Source organism: Macrotis lagotis, chromosome 3 (assembly GCF_037893015.1).
Source record: "Macrotis lagotis isolate mMagLag1 chromosome 3, bilby.v1.9.chrom.fasta, whole genome shotgun sequence".
NCBI classification, from domain to species: domain Eukaryota; kingdom Metazoa; phylum Chordata; class Mammalia; order Peramelemorphia; family Peramelidae; genus Macrotis; species Macrotis lagotis.
Genome location: NC_133660.1, coordinates 303,307,477 through 303,331,180, shown reverse-complemented (window position 1 = coordinate 303,331,180; position 23,704 = coordinate 303,307,477). Strand labels below are relative to the sequence as shown.

The 23,704-nt window shown below is 32.5% G+C and overlaps 1 long non-coding RNA gene and 2 pseudogenes across 1 annotated transcript in view; 2 read left to right on the top strand and 1 right to left on the bottom strand.

Annotated features, from left to right (window-relative positions):
* LOC141519064 (uncharacterized) overlaps positions 1–23,704 on the bottom strand; it is a 222,306-nt gene that overhangs the window by 97,448 nt on the left and 101,154 nt on the right. The gene's annotated exons all lie outside the window — the stretch shown is intronic.
* Positions 9,698–10,623, top strand: LOC141517196 (olfactory receptor 4C6-like; annotated as a pseudogene).
* LOC141517195 (olfactory receptor 4C6-like) lies at positions 11,565–15,691 on the top strand (annotated as a pseudogene).

Genomic DNA, 23,704 nt, shown 5'->3' with positions numbered 1-23,704 from the left:
AAACACACAGTAGAATACAAAAAAGACACAAATTGCTGAAATCATCCTGATCAAGGAGATAGCTTTTAAAAATAAATTCATATTGAAAAAATATTTTTAAAACCAAGACACACATAGTTATGTGGACCATGGAGCAGCTTGGTTGCACAGTGGCGAGAGGGCCAGCCTGGAGTCAAGAGGACTCATGTTCAAAGTTGGTATTAGAGACCTAATAAAAACTAATTGTAAGACCCTGGGCAAGTTACTTGACCCTCCATTGCCTTACAAAAAAGAAAAACAATTAACAAAAAACAAGACCCAAAGTACTTGCACCACAAGAAATATGTATCTTCTTTCTTGATAACACAGGAGAAAAACAATGTTTTTATTTTTATTCAGAAATTTTGTTCTTGAATCCTTTTTCTATTTACTACCTAACTTTTATAGAGCAATGACTCATGCTCCATATTTTTCCCATGCTCTTCATCTGGGTAGTTCTTGTATAAATTGATAACTATTTTATTAATTTGATTTCTATCTTTATCATCTAATTTTTTAGGTTTTTGCAAGGCAAATGGGGTTAAGTGGCTTGCCCAAGGCCACACAGCTAGGTAATTATTAAGTGTCTGAGGTCAAATTTGAACTCAGGTCCTCCTGACTCCAGGGCCAGTGCTCTATCCATTGAGCCACCTAGCTGCCCCTTCATCATCTATTTCAACCTATATCTATGTTCATATCCATCTGCACCTCATTTAATCTCTATTTCTTATTCATTATCTTTTTGCAGAATAGTATTCCTGAGTAGAATGTTATCTCCTAGAAAGTTGGAACAATTTTTCCTTTTTCATTCTAACCTTGTTCTCTTCTACAGAGTAGATATGTGATAAATGTTTGTTGAATACTATAAATGAAATGAATTATTTATATGTGGTTGTGTCAGTAAAATAAGCTTCTGTCCTTGCTATATACCAGCTTATGGTACATAGAAGTTACTTAAAATATTTAATGATTGGTTTAATCCTTCATAAATTTCTCTTTTGAAATTGATAAAACAGAATCATTGGAATAATTTTTAAGTCATTCAATTTACATGAATTCCCATATTGCTTTGGATCATATCTAAATTAAATATGTGTAAAATGTGTGTCCATGTACTATTAGAAACATTTCAAAGAAGCTATCCCAAGCCTGAAAACTGTTTTGCTCTAAGTGTTTTAATAATCAGAGGACAGAAACTCAACAAAGTTCTTTATACTTTAATGGAACATTTTTTTCTTCATTCTTTTCTTAGATGATTTATTTTAATATATATTTGTTGGTAATTGTATTAAAACTTTTCAATTTGCTTCAATTTAAGGTTTCCTGCAATCAGCAAATTTATGCAATTAAATTGAGCTTTGATCTAACGGAAGAACATAAAATCACTGACATTTCCTTATGATATCTAATTAAAATTAAATCAATTGCTTATGGCATTGGTCCAAGATGTGATTTCCTTCAAAAATTCTTTAAATAACTTTTCTAAGTATTTAACCCCCAATTTATACCTGATGTCCTGGAGATTCAGAGAAGAAAAGTGATTTGCCAAAAATCACATAGATGCAAGGGGCTCAACATATTCAGCTATACATATTCATTGTTTTTAATTAATTTAATATATTGTTTTAATTGGAGGAGTTAAAAAAGTTAATAGAGCACCAAGACTGGAGTCCAGAAGACTTGAGTTCAAATAGGCCCTTAGATACTTCCAAAGTGACCCTGGAGAATTCACTTAACCTCTGTTTTCCTTGGTTTCTTTATTTTAAAATGAAGATAATAACAGGTGTTACCTTGCAGAGTTGGGTGAATAAAATTAGATAATATTTGTAAAGTGTTTCACCCAGTGCCTGGAAGGTTGTAGATACTATTTTATTATATTTACTATGAATATTATTGATGATGATAATACAGTACCAATTACTATAATATAATCAACTAGTCCCTGTGGGCTTTGGATAATACTATGGTGGAGATGTCCCAGTGGCAGTGGGGATCCTTGCTGCCCTCACAGAATCTAATCCCTCAGTAGTAAGTTTATTTGAAACAAAGCAATCACAAATACTTAAGTCCATAGAAAGTATTCTAAAGTTTCTTTGTTTAATAGGTTTATAACTATCAATTAATTTTAATATTATTTTAAAATAATGACAATAACATTTACTTGGGGAAGTCATAGTGATATATATTTGTAGGAGTGTATCATCAATACATATATTTTTAGACTTTTCACATTAGTTAATGAATCTATTAAACCTTTGTATAAGATTGGTTGAATTGAAAGAGATGATGCTAAGTTATTTATAACCTAGCATTCTAACTTCTTGTTCAGATAAAAGTGATGGTATTTCATAGGATTTAGAACTATAAGGGACTTAGAGATCCTCCTTCCATCATAAGCTTTTCTCATTATTTTGTAAATGAAAATAGTTGTGTGCACAGAGATAAGTTGACCAAAGAAAAGTTATACATAATATACATGAGAGGGTTGGGTTTTGTTCCTGGGCTCTCTGACTCCTTCTTTAGGAATGTTTTTTCCTGGGTGTTATGAGCACATTAATACAAGAAAACTATAGAATCATTCCTATGGACTTCTCAGTGGGGATCAGATTCTGCTGGAGCAGCAAGGTTCTCCTTTGCCACTGGGATATTTTTAGCATTATATTCTCCAAAACCTGAAGGGATTGATTGATAGCATTATCATTTCATGGGTGTTCCTACATTTTATTCAACTATCTGCTTTGATGTTATAACCACCAAATAGCTAGTAGAAATTATGAACTGATTTTTTTTTATCTCTACCAACTTTACTTGAAGCAGCTGATGTTCTTCCCCTACCTCACACTGAAAAAGTGAACTCAGAGTTATGCTGATTACTTCAACAATCAGTGGAGACAAATCTTCCACTGGGAGACCACTGCAACAGTGAGATAGTATTTAATGTTTTTGTTATCCAGAAGACAATTACTGGATAACCCTCACATTGCACCTTTATCACAAGATATGCATTGTTTTAACTGTTTATCTTTCTTGAAAGAGGTTCTTTATGAAGCTAAATTATGTGATTATAAATAACAAATTCCTTTGAAAGTTTCTAAATTAGTTCTGAGACCCTTGAGGGTTTCTTTTTCTCTCTTTCCTCCCAATCTCCAAGTGCTATATCCTTCTGCAAAGTACAAGATGGGGTTTTATATCAGATATTTGGATTTCTATAATAACCACTTTAATTCTCAGTCTTCACCTCAAAAAATGCTACTTTTAACCCAGTAATACATAATATAAACTTTTCAGTTTTGCCCAGTACTTAAAAATGTACACTTGTCAGAAGATCAGGAGGCAAAGACATCTTCAAAAGAAGCTCCTTTCAGGTAAGGAACTAAAATTCTGGGAAATCAAGTGATTTGTCCAAAGTCAAAATAACAGGAAACAAAAGAGGGAGGATTCTGACTTCAAAATCCAGTGGAAAACATACTGGTCAATCTAATCCAGAGAGAACTGTGAACCCTAGAAAGAAACTGTCACAGACTTTCTGGCAGGTCACAGTCATAGAGATAGGGGAGAAATATAAAATTTGAAATGATACTTGTGCACATGAAAGGAAACCACTTTCTACCTGAGAATGCAAATCAGGACAGAGCTGACTTTTTAGTCAAGGTTCCAGATTATCATGCAGTTGACTGATTTCCTAGATACAGTCACACAATTATTCTTTCAATGGATTTTTCTATTCGTTTGTTAGCTATAGGAGTTCCTCCTCTCCTCTCTAAAAATAAAATAAAACAATATGTAAGAAAAGAACATCACCAGGAGAAGGAAAAGGAGGATTAGAAAGGGGAGCAGGAGGAGGAGGAGGGAGAAAAAAAGGAGGAAGAGGAAATGGAGAGGGAAGAGGAGATAGATGGGCATAGAATCAAATGAAGAGAGGATGAGGAGAAGGGGAATGTGGAGGAGAAGAAGAAAAAGAAAGGGGAGGAGAAGGAAGATGAAGGGGATTAGTTCTCATAATATTCCATGCAGAGGTCATATATTCCTTTGTTAGACATCAAATACTGAGAATTTATTAGAATATTGAAGTCCTTCTTCCACTGAAATTCTGAGTTTCTATAGGTCTAGTCCTACTCTCCCTCTTTCATCTCTGTCTGGGATTCCTAAATTTTTTATATATAAATATTTTATTTGTTTTCTAATTATATACAATAGTAGTTTCTACCTATCAGTTTTTGGTAAGGTTTTGAATTTTACAATTTTCCCCCTGCCCTCCTTTCCCTCCCCTCCACCCACCCACCCACACAGAAGATAGTCTGGTAATCTTTACATTGTTTCCTTGCTGTACATTTATCAAAATTGAATGTGTTGAGAGAAAAAAATCATATCCTTGAGGAAAAAATAAAATATTAATAATAGAAAAATTATGTAGTACATAAGACAACTTTTTTAAAATTGAATATAATAGTCTTTGGTCTTCATTTATATTTCTACATTTCTTCAAAGCATAAGATAAGGAACAGTCTTTGACATGCTGCTTATCTTGATTCACCTAATTGTCAGAGTTTGAAAGTTTGAAAAATTATTTAGGATAACTTTCTCTCCTTATATTTGCTCATTATATACATATATGTGTATATATTTTTAAAGAAATATCAAGTGATTTGTCTAAGTTCATATAGTTAGTGATATATTCAGAAATGTCAGTATTTCATATGATCAAGAAGTATAATAAATATGTATTTTGAACCTTAAACAACTTCATCAAAATAACTATTTTAGTATTAGATATCACTCCACCAAATCCCTCCCATACATGTATCACAAGTTTTCTTAACTTGGATAAATCCTAGGGCATTTCTTGAGTCAGATAAATTAAATGACTTGTTTGATATGATATAACTAATAAGTAGGAGAGTTAGAATAGAAATCTAGGTCTTTCTCATTCAAAATCCAGCATTATTACATTGTCTCTGAAATATTCTTTCATTGAACATTAAGAGCTTAACTGAAAGGCTCTTTGATAGATGTTGAATATATAAAAGTAAATATGAAATACTCCTTTTCTTTTCGTTTTTTTAGATTTTTGGCAAGGCAATGGGGTTAAGTGGCTTGCCCAAGGCCACACAGCTAGGTAATTATTAAGTGTCTGAGGTTGGATTTGAACTCAAGTACTCCTGACTCCAGGGCCTGTGCTCTATCCACTACGCCATCTAGCCACCCCAAAATACTGCTTTCCTTAAAGAAAACCTTCCTTTGTAGAATATTTGGAAATGGATTATGAAAAGAATGAACAAGACCAAAGAGGTCATGCATCTCTGTCTGTACTATTTATTTCCTGGGGGAAGTGATTCAAAGAAATAAGCAAGAGCTATGGGTACAGAGATACTTCGATAAATACAAGTTATAGATAATCTCAAAGGGGGTAGGGAAGGAGATGTATTAGCAAGTAGGATTCTCAAAATAGACCTCTTGAAAGAAGTAATTGAAGCTAAGTTTTCATGGAAATTTAAGATTATAAAATGAATTGCAGAAGAAATGCATTTCAGGCATGGCCAAGAGCCTGTACAAACCATGCATATTAGAAATAGGAACTAGTCATTCTGCAAACTGAATATGGCTTTTTCGTGTGCCAGTGTGACTGTATCAGGGAGTAGATTATCACAAATAATTGGTTACCATATTGAAGGGTTACCAGGTTGAAGACCAAATTTCAAGTTCTTTAAAATGTTTAAAAAAGGACTTTGTGTTGTATTTTAGGAGTAAGAGATACTTGAGGTTTTAGAGTTCACTTAGGGCTCTGGAGTAAAGGCATTGTATAGAATATTATTGTCATCTGCAGTATAGAAATATCAATTTGTAAATTAAGTGAAGGTCAATGAATTGCAGGGAAGAATAATTGGAGGTAGACCAGGAGACAGACCAAATGATTACTCATTCATTTCTGTCATGTACAACTTTGTGATCTCATTTGAGGTTTTCTTGAGTGCCAGGTTTTACTTTAGTTCATTTTACAGATGGGAAAACTGAGGCAAACAGAACAGAATGACTTACCCAGGGTTATATAGCTTTTAAGTCCAAATCTGAGGCCAGATTTGAACTCAGGAAAATGAATCTTCCTGATTCTAGACTTGTCAACCTATTCCCTAAGCCACCAAGTTGTCCCCAGGTACATTAGGAGGGCCTGGCAATTAAGCAGGTAAAAGATGATTATTGGTGATTGAGAAAAGAGAAAGTTTGGATAAAAGCTATCAAGTGTGACTAGAACAGGAAATATTTAGTAATCAATCAGTTATAGTGTATTGACTGAGAAATTACTTGAGATGAAACAGAGATTAGAATAAAGGAGATGCCACCAACAAGTAACAAAGAGAGACGAGTTCCTTTTGAATGAATTTGTTCTGGGATGTTTATATGACATCTTGCTCCAAATATTCAGTTGTGGACTTCAAATTTAAGTGCTAGAAACACACAAAACTTTTGTGTATGTATTTACATTTCTCTTTCCCAATTAATCAAAATATTGATAGATTTATAAACATGTATATATGTGTATATATATATATATATACAGACACACACACACACACACACACACACACACATATATATATATATATATATTACATAAGTACTTTCTCAGGAATAATCTACAAGGACACAATAATTTAATGTGTAGAATCTGATATTATTACTGGGAATAAAGAAAAAAAGGAAAATGTGTAAATGAGAGATCCTTTGTTGACATCGACAGTTAAGTAGAAGAACATTAATTCTATACCAACAAAGAAAGCTCAGGAGTGGCCATATAACCAAGAGTAGAATCAAGAGAATAATATCAGCAAATTCTCAAAAAGATGAAACTATCCAGGAGGGTGAGTTATCAGAGATTTCTATATGATGAATGTTGTTATGAGATATATGGATATAAGCTAAGAATTATGAAAACTGAAACAAAGATCACCAATTAAGAGATTCTTCATCACTTAAATTTAATCAATTCAGAAGATTAATCAGGTCAGATCCCAGATAACATTGGGTTTTGAAATGAGAAAAGAAAAAAAAATCAGAAAGTAAATGGAGATAGATTTGCATAGGAGCTTGACAGATTAATGGAAGGAGAAAAAAATGATTGCCAAATTTAGAGCTATGGAAGACTCAAGTTAAACTATTTTTAAAGGTGAGAGAGATTTGGAAATGGAAGTTGATAGGAGAGAAAGACACAGTGACTATGAAAACACTGAAAATTAAAGGAAAGAAGTTAAATGCCATTTCAAGTTTCTTTAGGATTTAGGAGGGGTTGAGACTAATCTACAAGTATTGTGCTTTGTGACTCAAATATTCAAGTCTTTCTAGGAAATGAGAGGGGAAAATGAGAGAATAAAGGATAACATTAAGTGGATTTAAAAAAATTCTCTGAATAAAGTATTTGTTTCACAGTCAGGAAAACAAGATTTTTCATTCCATAATCAAATTTAACTTCTTTTAGCTTTTTTTTTGCTTTTTTTGCAAAATATGACCTTCCAATTATCCTCTACAATAATTTCAAATATAGATATATAGATGAATGTATATGTATAATACATTTATATCTCTGTAAATGTCCATCTATAAGAATCCATCTATCCAAACATGTTGCAAGGAAGGATGGGAAAGTCTTTCATAGAATTTGGAATTCAAATTGTCTAGAAGACTATCAGAAGATCTAAGAGATGGAGATGAAGTGAGCAAAAAAATCTACATGTGAAAAAGCATTACTGAAAAAACCCTATATTAAAAAATGGAAAGACATGATGGTATATTTGAAAAATAGCAAATTGGACATGATAAGTGAATAGGAAAGTAATGGAAGGTCTTAGAAGAATGGAAAGGTAGGATAGAGATTGGGAAAGTATTTAAATGTTAAATGGAAGAATGTATATATAACCTTAAAAGTAAATTTGGAGAATGAGAATTTCTTGGGTGTGCATCTGTGTGTTGTGGAATGTGAAGAAGAGAGTGGGCTATTTCATATAATTAGACCTGCATTTTGGTAAGATCAGTTTGGGAGCGGAGTGGAGCATGTAAGAAGTAAGGAGACCCTTCATACAGGGTGATTAATCAATAAAACCAGGTGTGGGGTGCTGAAACCCTCGGGGGGGGGGGTTTGAAGGCAATATGAGTTTAAAGAAGATAAGTGCCTGGAAGTTGTTATGAAAGTTCAAAGTAACATAAGACAACTGATAAATTTAGTGGGGTGATTTTTGAATGGACAGGGTTGAGGATGACAACAAAGTTGAGAACCTAGATGACTGAGAACAGAGATGATCCTAGAGAGTAAGAAGAAAGGCTGAGATGAATGGAAGGTTTCAAATAAAAAGATATTAAGTTTTTATTATATAAGATGATTTGTTAATAAGAAAATTCTCCCTGATTTCCTATTTTAGTGTGGTCAAGAAAAATAAGGAAATTTGAAGATTTACCTTTGAAAATACCCTGAAGGATATAGCAGCAAGCAACCTGAATATAAATTGCAACTGAGGGTTGGCTATTTATGTGCTCTTGGGTGAGACCCTTGTCTCTGATCACTTTGATTTTTTCATTTATAAAATGATGGAGGTGGCTTATGATTTCTAAGTTCTTTTTTAGTTCTAATTCTAAGATTTTTTTTTTTTTGCTGAAATGAGTCTTGTCTATGAATTGTGCTTCTGGGTTAACAGTCTTTTGGTTTGCAGGTCCTTATGATGCTTCTACCACGGTAGTTAACCACCCTTCTCCCTTTATTTAAAAAAGATATCCTGCTTCATGACAAGCAATTCTTTCCTTCTCACTGAGTAACCATTCTTGAGGAGACCTCCCCCTTCTACTATACAGCAAGACATTTCTAAAATTTAGTTTCTAAAATTTAGTTTGGTGCTAGAATTCCTATGTTTGAATTCTACCTCAGTCACTTATCAGGTGGGTGAAGAAGAGTAAACCACTTAACCTCTCTGGTTTTCAGCTTCCTCATTCGTAAAATGGATATGTCTGTAATACTTATCCCATAGAATTAATCTGAAGTTTAAATTAAGCATTGTTGATAAAACATTTGATAGACTTTGAAATATTAGCAATTGTTATTATTGGTTATGTTCACTGAACTCTTTATTTTTTCTTTTTAAACAGGCATGTGATTTCAGTGGATTCAACAAACTCTTTACAAGGAAGCTCCCAGTACCCATGCTGTTAATCTAGTGCTTCATATTTTCTGAATTTAAATAGATATCTATGTAATTATAAGCCATGTAGTTTATCCAGAGACAGAAAGGCAGAAGCAGGACATCAAAGAAGTTTATTATTATACTCCTTTATCTTAGTCAAATTTTAGACCCTCCTTTCCCATTTGATTTAAAAGAAAAAGAAGTTAAGGGAAGGAATCCACTATCATCCGTTACCTCTAAGAGCATTGAAAGAATCACATTCCTTAGCTCTGAGGATATTTGGTTATCCCTTCATTTGGCATCCCTTCATTCAAACTGAACAAAATTAATCCTTAACAAAATTAACAATTTCATGCAGAGGATTATGATTCATGAAATTTTGCAAAAAACCCTGAATTTTGGGGGGGGAGGTTTTGGCAAGTTATCATTAGTGGAAGAAATAAGACAAGCAAAGGAGCAATGAGACCTTTGAGAGCAATCAGAACCTTGGGAGATTGAACAAAATTGGATTGGACAAAATGGAGGATAAACAAAATGTAACTGAATTCATTCTTCTAGGTCTTACAAAAAGTCCAGAGATTTGAAAAATAGTCTGTCATTTTTTTAATTATATATGTTGTCACAATTTTAGGAAACACAGTCATTGTCATAACTGTGATTGCCAGTCAAACATTGAGATCACCCATGTACTTTTTTCTAACCTTCCTTTCTATCATGGATGTGAACTACACTTCAGTCATGCTCTTAAAATGATTATAGATTTACTCTGAGAAAACAATCATCTCGTTAGAAGGTTGTCTGACCCAGCACTTTGCAGAGCATTTTTTGGAAATCATCTTCCTTGTAGTTATGGCTTATGATCACTTTGTGGCCATCTGTAAACCCCTGCACTATATGATCATCATGAATCCTCGTGTGTGCCACCTGCTAATGGCTTCAGCCTTGGTGGGGGCGTTTCATACATGCCACAATTCAACTTCTCTTCATGGCCCATCTTCTATTCTGTAGTCCTAATATTATTGATCACTTCATATGCGATTTGTTCCCATTGCTCAAACTGGCCTGCATGGACTCTTAAGTCCTTGGCCTTTTAGTGATTGCTAACAGTGGAATATTGTGCCTGTCTATGTTTCTTGTACTAGCTGCCTCCTATGTTGTTATCCTTTCTTCCCTGAAAGGTAGTAGTTCAGAAGGAAGGCGAAAGGCCCTTTCCACCTGCAGTTCTCACTTTACAGTGGTGGTCTTGTTTTTTGCTCTCTGCATATTCTTATATGTAAGGCCAGTAGCCACTTTTCCTATAGATAAAGTTTTGTTTGTATGTTCTACTATGATTATTCCCATGTTAAACCCCCTGATCTATACCTTAAGGAATACAGAAGTTAAAAATGCCATAAGGAAACTCTGGAATACAACAGTAACTTTGCGTTTTCAACAAAATGTCTAACAAAAAAATCATTCAAATGAAGAGAAAAGATGTAAATATGTTCATAATTTTTTAATTCCTCAGTCCTTGTGGACAAAATCAGTTCCTTGTGTAGAGTTAAGCTGAGTGACCCCATATTCAAACCTTATTTAGACTTCATGCATCTTCCCAGTCAGAAGATGCTATAGGATAAACCCTTATCCATGCTCACTAATCATATCTCCCTATGATGCATCAAAGAAAACACAAATACCATATTCCTCATGATTATTTATAGCAACTGGCATTTTTTGTCCTAATACATCTCTCTGTTTAGATTTTTCCCCTGTTTATAAAGGCAGTAGGTAAAGTTTGAAATCCATACTGGTCAGACAAAACTGCTTGTTTTCCATCATGTGCTAATAAAATATTTTTACATTTCTTTTCATTTGTTTATTTATTTACCAAAATAGGGGTTAAATGAAGAATTCTTTTAACAAAAGTTTACATACTTGTTTTCATAATTCTGTTACAAACAAAGGTAATAATTCCATTAGAGTCCTTCAATCTAGTTCAAGTTTTCCCATAAGAATTATATAGACATATAAATATATATGAGTATATGTAATATGTATATTCATATTTATAAATATATGGAAGAAAGTTATATTTAGAAATATCTACCTGAATATCATCAAGAAAGTAATATCGCAAAAATTAAATTGGAGAAGTATAAGTTATTCTGGAAGTGATATAGGTTAATTGAATCTAAAGAAACACATTTAAAAAAGGACATGAATTAGAGAGAACATACCAGATACTATAATTAAAAATCTTTTATAACTTTGGCAAAAAATATTCAACTGAGTAATAAGATAATAATACAGATTGCCAAGGACATTGAAGTGAATGAGAGAAGAGGACAAAATATAAATTATCTTTTATGGAGTTTAACTGATAAGGGGAGGATCAAAAATGTGAGAATGGCAGTATCTGATTACTTGTTTTTCTTTAAATATGAGGAATATTTGGGTGTCACGGCAAGCAACAAGGTAGGAATGAATGAATGTAGAGAGTTCGAAAATTGAAGCAAGATATATTGATTTCAAGATCAAGATTTTTATACATGACAGTAGGGGATGAAATAGAGCCACAAGTAGGTATCTTGATCTTAGTAATCAAATGATCCTGCTCTTTTTCAGAAGTTGGACAAAAAGAGAAAATAATAGGAAATAATGTTGAGAGAAAAATAGAGATTTAGAGTGGGGGAAAGAGAAAGATTATAATGGATTGTCTTTTTATTTTAAAGACGAAAGGCTCTCATCTTTTTTTAGAGAAAGGAAGTAGTGTTTAAATCTGATTTAGCTATTTACTTTACTATCTATGTGATCTTGATCATACTGATTAGACCATAGCATCCTCTATTTCTTCACTAACAGATATTAATATTAATTTAACAGGATTATTGCAAGGAACAAATGAAATAGCATATGCATAGTACTTTGCAAATGTGTTAACATTCTTATTAAATATTAGTTATTATTTCTATGAAAGAAATTTAAAATTGTTTGTTATAGCTTCCATGGTGAATTAAATGAATACAACAACATAAGAATAAGATTATTTTTCCTACAGTGAGAACCCTGATGCAATCTGATTTTTTAAAACTCCATTAGGGGTGACATGTTGTCCTTCATTGGTTTAAAATATCTTATTTTAAATTTTAATTTTTCTTAACAAAGTGAAAAGGAAGATGTATGGAATAATTAGAATTATAGTTTGTCAAAGCAAAAGTGGCAACAGGAGAAGAGGATAAGTGATTCCAGCACTGAGGGTAGATGAATTGGTCTACTACAGAGTAAAAAATGGAAAAGAGATACAGTGGAAGGAAGGAAAGAAGGAAGGAAGGAAGGGAGGAAGGAAGGAAGGAAGGAAGGAAGGAAGGAAGGGCTAGAGAGAAAGAAAAAGGAAAGAAGGAGGGAAGAAATAAGGAAAGTAAAGAAAGAAAGACAAATAGGAAAAGGAAGAAAGAAACAACATAGAAATAAAAATCAGGAAAGACTACCTCTGGGCTGAGCAAAACTGGGGGAAAAGCCTTACCATTTTCTCTTCCCTTTTCAATCAGTAATCAACTAGTATTAAATAAATTTCTATTATGTGTCAGATAATGTGTCAAGACTTGAGATACAAAGTCCTATTTAGATTGACAATCAATTTCTCTTTTCTACTGAAGATAATTTGCTATTATCTAGTCTATCTAGTCTCATAGTGTTACTTTGTGATGCAGATTTCTTTTTTTCATTTGTTGCTCTTTTATTGGTGTCCTCATTCATACCTATTATGGTGAAAAAGGGTTGATAAATATTCAGGAGGAATAATGTAGGTTTGGAGGAAAAATTGACTGTTTTAAAATATAAATTCTAAAAATGGACCAGATTAATTAAAGAAATTTCTGAAATCTGTCCCTTTCTTCTCTTCTCTCTGCCCTAATCATTTCCTATTTTTCTCTTAATAATAAGGGGGATGAAGCAACATTCTGAATATTATTGGACTTACATTGACTAGGGAAGGAGACAGAAAGGAGTGAAAAAAAGTTATAATGAACAAAAATATAATACTGCTAAGAAATCTGAAACCACAGGAAGGGAACTGACTTCAATATATATTATAGAAACTTTAAAACTCACTATAATTCTAAGACGGAAATCACTAGGGAATTCCTTTCATTGAGCAAAAATAGGGAGAACATATAATGCTCTCTGCCAGTCATTTGGGAAAAAAATTTCTTCTGTAAATTAATAAACATTTACTAAGAATTTTCTAGCCATTAATCTAAATGATGATCATATAAAGAAAATCAGAAACTTTTTTTTAAATTTTAATGGAGACAACTGTACTTATAAAACATATAGAGAATAAAGTAAATCTCAGAGTAAGGAAAGTAAAAAAGTCTTTTCCAAAAGTTTGAATACAAATTGATATTTAAAGGGAGATAGAAACATTTATGTATTTCAGAAGGGAGAAGAAATCATTATAGAAAGGACAATTATTGAAAAAGCTCATAAATATTATTTGCTAGGCCAAAAAAGGAGGCCAATATAGCTAAATTGTATAATATATGTAGAGGAGAAAAATGTGATGCTGATAACATTAGTAACAACTAATATGGTTTTTATGAGGATAAAATTAGATAACAGATGCAAGGTGTCAGAAATTGTAAGAAAAAAAATCTTATCTAACAGAATAGGAAGGTTGTCTGTTGAGAAAGATCATAGATCTGTGACCAGTGACAAGAATTTTAGTGTTCAAACAACAGTTTTCCCATTTGTTAAATACTGTTTGATGGCTCTTGAACAAAACTTGCATTGTTGTTCTGTTGCCCTAGTGAAGTTATAAAAGAAAAGAACTTTGAAATATTGATGCCTTATATAAATATCCAGATTTTAAAACTTAATTTCAGGGTTTCTTGTTTTGTTTTTTAAACCAAACCTTTGATTCCAGGTCACTTCCAATGAAGACACCCCCATTAGTAATGCTTTCAAGCAGCTGCCATGCTAAGTGTTGCTTGGGGTTGTTTTAGGTAAAGTGAGATTCCAAGAAATGTAATAAAAAATGTGCCAGAAGTAGGACCACACACAACTCGCTGTCTCTCACTGGTTTTTGTCTAATTTCCTTCCAATTAGCCTATAGGCTAATCTATATGTATATCTATATCCATATCTGTACATGGATATAGATATCTATAATTTCATGAAAATTCAAATAATGTATTTTAGTTTAAAATAATTTCAAATTGTACCTTAATGATAACTTATCTGTCACATTATCTTTTCAATAGCTTTGTTGATTATTCATTGTAATCTACTGGGTTTCCAAATCAGAGAGGCCAATGAATGTAACTTTCACCACCTACTTCTATCAATAAAATAATTAAATTATATTCCTTAACTTTGATAATATAACTTCTATAATTCATGAGTAAGTAATTCTTCCCATAAAGAATTCCCATTTCATTCTAAAGATTGAAAATAGTCTGAATTTTGGGCTCAATCAACTGGATTTCTATTATGAGTGATAATGATAATTAATAGACATTAAAATTTATTAAAAAATACTTTACATATAGTATTCCATTTGTTGATCACACGTCTGTGAGGAATGTGATTACATTATTATCTTCCTTTTACTGATGAGGAAACAGGTTGAAAGAAGTTGTGAATGTCTACATTCATAGAACAAAGAGTCAAAAAAATTTTTCATTTGTGACATCCTTAACCCAGGATCAGTGCTCCTTCAACTGAAGACAAGGAAGAGAGAAGCAAAAAAAAAAAAAAAAAAAAACAAATAAAGAAGTTGGAAGAGGAACAATCAAAGTGGAAAATGAACTTCAAAATATGTTCTTTCTCATTTTTTAAATCATATATATATTGTTGCAATCATAGGAAACATTCATTGTAATAACCCTGACTGTCAGTCAAACTGTGAAATCAACCATGTACTTTTTCTAATCTTCCTATCCAGCATGGAGGCTACTACAGTTTTTACTCCTAAGATAGTTATGTATTTATTCAATGAGAAGACAACCATCTTCCTAGAAATCTATCTGACCCAGCTCTTTTAAGAGCATTTTTTTGGAGATGTAGGAGCTTTGTGACCATCTGTAAACATCTGTTCTACATGAGCATCATGAAACCAAGGCAGCAGTCTTGGTGGGGGACTCCACAAATGCCCCCATTCAACTGCTCTTCATGGTCCATCTTCCCTTCTATAGTCTGAATGTTATTGAATGCTTAATATGTGATTTGTTCCCATTGATGAGAGTGGCCTGCATGGAAACCCAAGTTCTTGGTCTTTTAGTGATTGCCAACAGTACAGCAATATGCCTGTCAGTTTCTCATACTAGTTACCTCCTATGCAGTCATCCTTTCTTTCCTTAAGGGTGTTAGTTCAGAAGGAAGACAAAAAGTCCTTTATACCTGGAGTTCTCACTTCACAGTGGTGGTCTTGTTCTTTGTTCCCCATATAGTTTTTATATGTGAGACCAGTAGTCATTTTCCCAATAGATAAAATTTTGTACTTCTGTGAATACCCTATGATCTACACTCTTTAACTGCAGAGCCTCAGATGAATGCCTTTGACTAAAAAAGTAGCTTACTAACTGGAAGTCATTCAAATGCAGCAGAAAAATGCAAATTCCTTAATGGACTGATATTTGAATAAGTGCATATATTCCTTTCACTAGCAAAAACCACAACCATTTCATAAGTTTCCTCCCTAACTTTTCCAAATCTATTTTTTTCTATAAAACTGTCATGTTAAAGAAACGACAAATTCAACTGAGCCTGAAGTCTTGTAGAGTATTCAATATTCAGTCACCCATTTTATAGTAATCATGATACTTAATATTTATATAGCCAATAAAGGTTTGCAAAATGCTATAGGAATAGCTTCTTAAATCATTTTCCCTCCCAACAAAAAAAAAAGTTGTCTTTTTTTATACACAAGAAAATGTAGACAGATATAGAATAAGGACCCAGACATAGCTTTTGTTTCATTAAAAAAATGTTCAGTGCATAATTTGCTAACTGAAGACCAATATTCTATCAATTTCACCAGTCACTTACCTCCATCTTCAGAGAAGGGAGAGAAGTGCATTTCCTCAAGTTCTCTTTGGGGTTAGATTCAGGTATCACAATTATATGTTATTCAATTTCTTTTTTCACTTTCTTTTTTATATCAGTTTTCTTTGTATATTGTCAAAGTAATTAAGAATTGTTCTTGTCATTGAACCCCAAGATTTTTTGAAATTTTCATATTTCTTATTTCTTAAAGTTAGTACTATCCTATTTTCCAATCATTAGATTATACTATATTTCTACTTCTTTGCCATTATGAAAATACACTTATGGACATTTTTATGTATCTGGTCTTAATTGCTAAAATTTTATTTTATTTGCCTTATTCTAGAAGATTTAGACCAAAAGGTTATCTCTATTTTATTTTGTTAATTTATATTTTGATATAACTTTTTTTAGAATCACTCTAAATCGTTTTCCAGAATGAATGGACTAATTCACAATTCTACCCACATTGCATTATTGTGACTGTTTTTAAGAAGGTTTTCCAAAATTGACCATTTCCTCCACCCACCCCTCCCATTTTCTATTTTGGGAGGAGGATTTATTAACTAATTTCACTGTATGTTCTAAAAGATAATTACATTGGATAAAAAGATATATTTACTTAATTTAATAAAAGTAAATCATCTTGCTTTGCTTCTATCCCTTCCCATATTTTCCTCTAATTATGATATCATACTTGGTATAGTTGTAAAAACATGAACTCTTCCTTTGACCCTGATTTTTTCTTTCTTATGTGCCAGAACATCAGTTTGAATTTATAAAATGGCCTGAATTTTAATACAATCTCAGTTACTTAGTAGCTCTGAGATCATGTCTTTGCTATCTCATCTACAAAAGGAATATAATAACATTTTCCACAATAAATAGAGCAATAGTTTGGATTCAGGAAAATTTCTCTTCATTACTTCAAACCTGGTCTCAGATACTTACTATATATGTGACCTTGGTCAAGTTACTTAACCCTGCTTGAATTCCTGCTCTATAAAATGAGCTGGAGAAGGAAATGACAAACCCCGGCTATATATATTAGTCAAAAAGCAAACTTTTGTTTGAGTCATGCAGAATTAGACACATGAAATAACTGAACAAATACTATCTCCCAGGATAGTTATGTAGATAAAAATGAAATAACTGCAAAGTTCCTTGAAAACTTTAAGAGATAATAAGAATGCTAGTTATCATCTTACTCCTCTAGTAGTAGCAATAAGTAATACTAATAGAATTAAGCATTAATTAGTAGTAACAAGTAGCAGTAGTAATAATAGTGGTATAGTAATAGTATAGTATTAGCAGTAAGTAGTCATTAGGAGCAGTAAATATTAAGAATATTAATTATCTATTAATTAATACCATACTTAAAAGTATTAAAATATAATATTTTGATTTTTTAATTTATTTAAGGCAATGGGGCTAAGTGACTTGCCCAAGGTGGCACAGCTAGGCAATTATTAAATGTCTGAGTTCATATTTGAACTCAGGTCCTCCGGACTGCAGGGCTGTGCTCTATCCACTGTGCCACCTAGCTGCCCTATAAAAAAAGGTAGTTTTAATTGAAAGAAGTAGTAGTAGTAATAGTACTTGACTACTACTACTACAACTGTGATTACTATTAATTTATCATATTCCAGGTCCTACAAAAAGAAATTACTTGTAAATATGATTTGGTACAAGATTTTGACAGTATTGATAGCACTTATATTTTTACAACTATGTATAATCCAATTATCCCCTTTTTAGCACGCATTATTAGTTAGAGCAGGAAGCTACAATGTTGATAATTTCTTTCACCTCTTAACCAGATCCCAGTGGAACTCCTCCTACATGGCCACACCATCCCTCAGACCTAAATCCATAGTGCCCTAACAAATATTACAGAATCCAGCCTTTTTAGGAGTTACTTCATGATATCCTGGAGTCTCTATCAGTACTGGTCTCCATCCCTCTTCAGACTGCTCTGTTATCTCATCTCCAAAGGAATTTGTCTATAAAGTTCTTGAGCTTGGGTACCTCCCTTCTACTTTTCAGTTCTCTCTTAAGTTTTACCTACTGCAATTAGAATATAGGATCCTCATTGGTAAGGGTTATCTTTTTTCCCCCTCATTCTTTTGAATTCAAAGAAAAGTGCCTGGAACAAATAAAATACTTAATATTTACTTTTTTGACTGAGAGACTGATTGACCTGTTGGTATTTTTAAGATCTTTGTCACAGACAATCTAAGTTTAAATTTTGTATCCCTAGACATAAGTGCATCTCTGGAAAATACTAGATATTTAATAAATACTTGTCAAGATATACTCCATAAAAGATAAGAAAGGTTCTACTTAAAACACTTAGGGAATAGAGAGACTCGTCACTCTTGAATCATTCCATTTCCTAATTAGAAAGTGCCAATGGTAAGAATTTGTTGCAGTTCTTTTTCCTTGATAGTTGTTTAATTGTGATTTCTACCTATCACTTTCAGGGCAGGTTCCTGGGGAAAAAATAGAATAAATTTAGGCCCTCTTATTTCTTTTCTATTTGACATTCCTTCTAATACTTTAAAAAAGTAATTGTTTTCCCTGCTCCCCACTCAACATCACACTGAACCAATTCTTTGGCATCACCTTGGTGGATACATGCGACTGTTTCAAGAAATTGGTCACTGAGTCATTAGAATTTGAGCTCAAACCCTGTCCCTTTCCAATTTATTCACATATCTTGAGTTTGAGTTTTTGCATCCATCTTATATGGACAAAATCAGTCAATGAGCACAGATTTTATCACAGTCACTAAGCAAATATTAAGCACTCAATATCTGTAAGGAGTATTATTTTGTCAATTTGTGTTGGAGAAGCAATGACTACCACCAGTTGCAACAAAAGAAAACCTCTCAAAATAGAAAACTTTGAGTGGCAAAGATAATATTACCCGAGAAATTTTGTTTCTTTATATTCATTGCATTCATATGCATAGAGTACATCTATCTATCTATCTATTTATCTATATGTATATATATATGTATATATATGTATATATTTAAATATGGAGGTACAGTCTACATTTATCTTTTCCCCCTGAATTGGCAGCTAGAATTTGCCTTGGTAAAACCTTTATTGAAAGAAAATAAAAAAATTAAAAAAAAAATTTGGAATGAAAAAAGTCTATTGACCCTTTCCTAAACTTGAAAGTTTAAAAATACTGATCAGAATCTAGGTAGCCATAGAAAGGCCTGAAAATGTTCAAAAGGGTCTAGATTCTATGAAGTTGGAGTTAATTCATAAGAATACATTCTCTGCTTCTACAGTTTTTGTCTGGTTTCTTTTCTGTTCATTTGGTTATTTATAACACTATTCATAAGTCATACAAAATTATCAACATAAAAATTAGCCTGCTATATTTGGTGAAACATTTAATTAATTTACCCCTAAAAAGCTCCAAGATTTCTCAAATCACAAGTCAAGTCTGAAGTTGCAATGGTAGAACCAGATCAAATGATAAGTTAATCAAAGAGAAGTGATGGTATAAAGGAGAGAGTTGGATTTTGTTTCTAGTTATCTTACTTCAAATTCTTAAGTATTTTTATTATCTTAACTACAAAGGTGACAAATTTTTAGAGATTTTTTTCTGGGTGTTATAAGCACATTAATAAAAGAAAACTTTAGAATCATCCCTATGGACTTCTCAATGGGGAATTAGATTCTGCTGGGGAAGCAAGAATCTCATTTGCCACTGGGATATCTTTAGCATTATGTTTTCCAAGTAAGTTGGGATTCATAGATTTCACTTTTATTTTGTGGGTGCCACTACATTTTATTCAGTTGTCTGCATTGGTAGTTAGCAAAAATTATGATCTAATTTTTTTCTTTTCTTTACATGTTTTACCTGATTCAATTGATGTTCTTCCCCACCTCATATTAAAAAAGTAAATTCACTGTCATGCTGATTAATTCAATGATCAATGGTGAAACATCCTCCACTGAGAGATCATGGCAACCATGAAATAGTATTTAATGCAATTGCTATTCAGAAAGTAATTATTGGATGATTTTCACACATTTCACCTACATTGTTTTAACTGCTTGACTTTATGGAAAGAGGTTCTTTATGAAGCTAAGCTATGATTTATAACAAACTCCACTGAACTGTGTATAAAATATTTCTGAAATTCTTGAGGATTTTTTATTCTTTACCTCCATCACCAAGTGTTGTATGCTGTTCAAATCTTTCAGTAAAACATAAGCTGAGGTTCAATATTAGGTATTTGGATTTCTCCAGTAATCATTTTAATTCTTAGTCTTCATTTGGAAAAGTACCAAGCTTACACAGTAATGCAAAATACAAGATACATTTTTATCCAGTATTGTCAAATGTAAGCTTGTCAGAAGAACAAAAGGGGAAGGACAGCTTCCAAAGAAGCTCCTCTCAGGTAAGGAACTAAAAGTTCTGGGAAATCAAGTAATTTCTCCAAAGTCAAAATAACAGATAATAAGAGAGGTAGGATTCTGACTTCAAATGCCGTGGAAAACATAATGGCCAATCTCATCTAGGGAAAGGAACTGTGAACCCTAAAAAGTGACTGTTGGAGACTTTCTGACAGGTTATAGTCATAGAGATATGAGGCGGGGAATGAAATAAACAATGGCACATGTGCATCTGAAAGAACAATTTCTACCTGAGCATACAGATCAGAAGAATAATGTTAACTTTTCTAAATCTTTAGTCAATATTTTAGATTATCATGTAGTTGACTAGTTCCATCAATACAAAGACACAACTGTTCCTTCTAGGAAATTTTCTTTTTGTTTGTTAGTTTTAGGAGTTCCTTTTCTCACCTCCAATAATTAAATAAAATGGTATGTAAGGAAAGAACATCACCAGGAGAAGGAAAAGGAGGAGGAGGACAAGGAGGAAGAAAAGGAAAAGAAAATGGAGGAGAAAGAGGAGATGTATTAGCATAGAAAGAAAGGAAGAGGGGATGAGGAGAAGGAGGGGGATGTGGAGGAGGAGAAGAAAAGTAAGGGGACAAATGAGGATGAAAAGGAGAGGAATTTGATCCTATAATTCTCCATGAAAAGGCTAAACATTCCTCAATTTTGTAATAGAGAGAATTCTTTAATTTTATATGTATGACAACTAGAATGGTTGAGATCCTTCCTCCTCTGAAATTCTTAATTTCTGTAGGTCTACTACTCTTCTTCATCTCTCACCTCTGACTGAGATTCCAACATTTCTTCAAAGCACAGGATAAGATACAATCTCCTACATGCTGCTTATCCCAATTTACCTTATTGTCAAAGTTTGCATCTTTTAAAAATTACTTAGTATAACTTTTTATCTCTTATATTTTCTCACTTATATACATTTTTAAAAGAAATATGTCTAAATTCATACTGTTAGTGAGTGATATAGGTAGAACAGTCAGTATATCATATGAACAAGAAATATATTCAATATGAATTCTGAGCTTTGAGCAATTTCATCAAAATAATTCTGGTACTAGAAATCCCTTCAGCAGATATGTATAACAGTTTTCCTAACTTGGACAAATCTTAGGGCAAAGGTTGAGACAGATAAATTAACTGACTTGTTTGGTATCACACAACCCTAAGATGAAGAGTTAAAATAGAAACTTTGGTCTCTCTCCATCAAAATCCAACATTATTACATTGTCTCTGAAATATTCTTTCATTCATTCATTGAATATTGAAAGCTTAAGTAAAAGGCTCTTTGATAGATGTTGAATACACAAAGGTAAATGTGGAATTGTCTTTACCTTAAAAAAGGATTTGGAGCTGGATTATGAAAAGAATGAGGACAAAATAGATTATGCATCTCTGCTTGTACTACTTATTTCTAGGGGAAACTGATTCAAAGAAATCAGTAAGGAAGCTTGAGATATAGAGATACTTCCATAAATGCAACCATAGATGCATTAGCAAGTAGGATTATCAGAATTGACCTCTTTAAAGGACTATCCAAAGCTGAGCTTTAAAGGAAATTCAAGATTATAAAATGAGTTCAGAAGAAATGCATTTCAGGCATGATGAAGAGTTTGTCCAAACATAAGTATTAAAAATAGGCACTGGTCATTCCGTAGATTGAATCTGACTTATCAGTATGCTGGTGTGATTGGATCAGAGAGTAAATTATTGGAAGTAATTGATTATCATATTGGCAATGCAGATTGGAGATCAAATTTCAAGTTCTTAAAAAAGTTTAGAAAATTACTATGAATTATATTTTAGGAGTAAGGGCGACTTGAGGTTCTGAGGACTCTGGAGTAAAGGCATCACATGGAATGTTGCTGTGATCTCTAGTATAGGAATATCAATTTCTCAGGTAAGTGAAGGACACTGGATTGCAGAGAGGATTAATTGGAGGTAGACCAATTGAAGGGTTTTTATTTATCTCAGTCATGTACATGCCTTTGTGATCTCATCTGAGGTTTTCCTAAGTGTTTTGTCAATTCCTAATCAAGCTCATTTTATAGATGGCAAAACAGAGGCAAATAGTATAATAACTTGCCCAGGGTTACATAGTTTTCAGTGTCTGAGGTCAGATTTGAAGTCAAGAAAATGAATCTTCTTGACTCCAGACCAGGCATGCTATCCACTAAGTTACCTGGCTTTCCCTAGGTATATTAGGAAGACATGGAAATTAAGCCGATAAAATATAATTATTCATTATTAAGTAGAGAGAAAATGTGAATAAAAGATACCAAGTAGGTTTGGAACAGTAAATATTTAATAACTGATCAGTTATAGGGTATTGATTGAACAATTACTTGATGTGAATTTGGGAGATTAGAGAAAAGGAGATAGCACCAACAAGTAATAAAGAGAGAAAGATTAGGGTTTTTTTTGTTTGAGATTTTTATATATCTTGATCCAAATGTCGCATTGTAGATTTCAAACTTAAGAGACAGTCCAAGTCTAGAAACACACAAATCTTTTGTGTATGTATTTGTATTTCTCTCTCAATTTATATAAATAATGATAGATTTATACACACATGTGTACACATATATTTCTATCTTATATGTGTAGTTTTTCAGGAATAATTTGCATAATAATTTTTGGAATCTGATATTATTATTGGGAATTAATATGAAGAAGAAAGGAAAATGTATAAATGAGAGATCCTTTTATGACATCAACAGTTAGGGTGTTGGACATTACTTCCGTTCCAACAAAGGAAGCTCAGGAATTGCTGTATAATGAAGAGTAGAATCAAGAGAATAATAATCACCAAATACTCGAAAGCATGAGATTATCAAAGAGATTGAGGTATTAGAGATTTCTATATGATGTATGTTGTTATGAGATTATATAGGTGTAAACTAAGGATTCAGAAAACTAATAAAAATAAGATCACTAATTAAGAAATCAGTTTTCACTTAAATAAATGTAATTCAAAAGATTTATCAGGTCAGAACCCAGATTACTTTATGTTGTACGGTGAGAAAAAAAAAAACCAAGAAGCAACTGATTTACATAGGAGG